This window comes from Penaeus vannamei, unplaced genomic scaffold (assembly GCF_042767895.1).
Source record: "Penaeus vannamei isolate JL-2024 unplaced genomic scaffold, ASM4276789v1 unanchor697, whole genome shotgun sequence".
Classification (NCBI taxonomy): Eukaryota; Metazoa; Arthropoda; class Malacostraca; order Decapoda; family Penaeidae; genus Penaeus; species Penaeus vannamei.
Window position 1 is genome coordinate 32,501 of NW_027213701.1, and position 3,543 is coordinate 36,043.

The window sequence follows — 3,543 nt, forward strand, 5'->3', positions numbered from 1 at the left end:
TATTGTGGCATAGTTTCTCTCCCGATCCAGGAGCTTCCTACTTGCAAATGCAATCGGCGTTTTGGTGCCATTAATGTCTTGCAATAGAACAGCGCCCAAACCACAATCAGCAACGTCTGCTCGTAAGAAAAATGATTTTGAAAAGTCAGGGAGACACAAGATAGGCTTTTATGTTAGTTTTGACTTTAGTTTATGAAAAATAGCAATCTGGGAATTATTCCACTTGAGTTTATTACAGCTATTCTTCTTCAATAAACTGTTCATGGGATTTACAATAGCAGCAAAATTGGGAATGAATTTTCTGTAGAAAGAAGCTGTACCTATAAAAGATCTTAATTCCTTCTTAGTTTCAGGGAGAGACATAGAATTGATGGCTTGAATCTTATCATCTAGGGGTTCAATAAAATTGTCTCCTAGTAACACACCAAGATACTTTATCTTCGAAAACCCGAAGTAGCACTTATTTAGACCAGCTGTTAATCCGTGCAAACGTAACTTTAGAAGAAGTTCTCTTAGATTTACTAGATAATCAGGCCAGGTAGTACTACAACAACATTATCAAAATAACAATCAGTATTCGGAAGTCCTTCAATAACTTTCCTCATTAATCTGATAAAAGTTGCGCATGCAGTTTTCAAGCCAAATGGCATCATTTTGAATTGTATTAATCCTTTATTATTAGCAAAAGCTGTATATATTTTAGAGTCTTTAGCCAAAGGAATTTGCCAGTATCCTTTAGTGAGGTCTAACTCAGAAAAATACCTATCATTAGTAAAATTACCGAGAGCATCTTCGGTTATAGGCATGGGTTCACAATCAAATTCAGTGATATCATTGAGAGCTCTAAAAATCAATGCAAAATCGCCAATTTTGATAAGATTTCTTAACAAGAACCACTGGAGAACAATAAGGGGAAACAGATGGTTCTATGATTTTTAAATCAAGCATTCGTTCCACTTCCTTATTAAACACATCGACAAGATTATGAGGAATGGGATACAGCTTTCTACAGACTGGTATCTTACTTTCCAGCTTAATTACATGTTCCACTGTATTGGTAAATCCAGGTTTGTCTGAAAATACATCTGGAAACTCAGATATTAAACTTTTCTTAGTTCACTACCAATATTCAAATTACAGCAAGTATTATCAACATTACATGAATCATTAGCCTCCTCTTCCACAATGCATACTTGTGAGACTCCACATTTTTCATCTGAAAGATCACCACGACGAAAGTATTTCTTTAGCATATTGATATGGAATAATTTAATTTTCCCTCTAACTCTGATATAGTAATATACACCATTATCTTTGCAGTTAGTCACATGATATGGTCCACGCCATTGCATTATCAACTTGTTATTGGAGGAAGGGAGGAGAACAAGTACTTCATCATCAACTATTAATTTACGGATTTTAGATTTTAAGTCATAATAAGCTTTATAGTTTTTACTACTAATTTCTGCCTGAGAAGTAGCTAGTTCATGCAATATAGTTAATGGACCTCTAACTTGTCGCCCATAGAGAAGCTCGAAAGGTGAAAACTTGAGAGAGTCGTTCGGAATCTCTCTATATGCAAACAGAACAGCTGGGATATATCTGTCCCAATCTTGTGGATGATCACTACACAACTTTTTAAGCATTGACTTAAGCACACCATTTAAACGTTCTACAGCACCGTTACAGCAAGCATGATAAGGTGTAGTATATAAAGCTTTTACTAATAATAACCTATGAATTTCTCTCATAAGATCTAAATTGTTGACCTCTGTCTGAAAGCATTTCTTTGGGAATACCCACTCTCGAAAAGATCAACTAGGCTTTCAGCAATTGTGATGGTGTCGATGTTTTTCAAGGGAATCGCCTCAGGGAAGCGTGTTGCATAATCAATCAGTGTGAGAATGTATTTGTATCCCCTCTCTGAACTAGGTGTTATGGGACCTACGAGGTCAGTTGCAACACGTGAAAATGGTTCTGAAATGACTGGAATATTTTTCATAGGAACTATCTTAACGCTACCTTTGGCTGAAGTCTTCTGATAGATATGACAGGATTTACAGTCTTTTAATCTGAGCTCCAGCTCATGGCCAAAAAAAAAATGGATATATTTTATTACTAGTTTTCCTGTGAGAAAAGTGACATGCAGTAAGTGCATCATGAGCTATGCTGAGTACGTTAATCCTATATTTCTCAGGTATTATAAGTTGTTTCTTACCCACCTCGTGGACAAGTTTGCTTTCTACGCAAATTCTGAAGATTAATCCATTTATCAACTCGTACTTTACCGTGCGAGACAACTCTCTCAGTTTTACCAGTTTTAACTTTTTCCCTGATATTGTTTAAAGTAGGACAGGTCTTTTGAGCTTCAGTAAGATCATTCTTATTAACATCAAGATCAGTTAAACTTGGGCAAGATAATGGCTTTGCTCCATTATCACCTTTTACCGAAGCACGCGTCTGAACAGCCATGGACATTGCTGTCGATTCAGTAACTTTACCCTCTGAACAAGGAAACTCAGACTTACATACCTCACAATCAAGTGGACAAGACAGATCAGATTTAATTTCGGAATGAACCGATGTAGGATGTTCATCTCTAATAGCGGCGGATACCCTATAACCTTCGTCCTCACAAGGGAGCTTCACACCTGGAATTAATCCCATCAGAACATCTGCGAACTTTATAAGGGCAGCTATGGCATTCACCCAGCCTGTAAAGAATTTGCACTTAATAAAGCATCTTACTTGAGGGAACATCTTAGGTATGCCTAAATAATCGTAAACTTTGATGAGCTTTCCCAGTCTATACTTAACAGGCACTAACGTATCCTTAACAACTACAGTTGAACAACCAGAGTCAAGCATTACTTCCACAGGTTTATTAAAAACATATCCCTTATTATCAATGATACAAGTTTTAGGTTTTAACTCAGACTCGAAAACAAAATTTACTTTAGCTTCATTATTAGTCTTACACTTGAAATTCCTTGGGTTATCTGGGCAATAAGGTCTAATGTGTCCTGGCTTACCACAACCATGACATGAATATTCTACATGATCTTTAGGTGTAGCAATAACTTTTGGAGGCTGAGGAAATCTGACTGGTTTCACGCGGTAATTATGTGCACTACGGTATCTATCTGCAGAATCAGCCATCTCCAGGGAATTGCTGAAATGACGTTCTTTAAGGAAAACTCTAAGGTCCGAATACTATTATTCAGCAATTTTTCTCGAATAAGGAAGTCAAAAATAGAATCATAATCTTTCTTCACTTCACTGTGAGAAAGCCATCTATCCAAATACTGTTCCATTCTTACGACCAGTTGAACGAAAGATTCCTTTTCTTTACACTTGCTTTCTCGGAATTTACGCCTGTACATATCAGCATCGACGGAATATGCCATTAATAAAGCCTCTTTAAGTTTACAGTAATTTTTAACTGTCTCATCAGGCAAAGATACGTACGTCTTCAGTGCGTGACCTCTCAGTAACGACCTTAAATGGATATGATCGCATTCTTGCCAATTATGCAAATCTGCT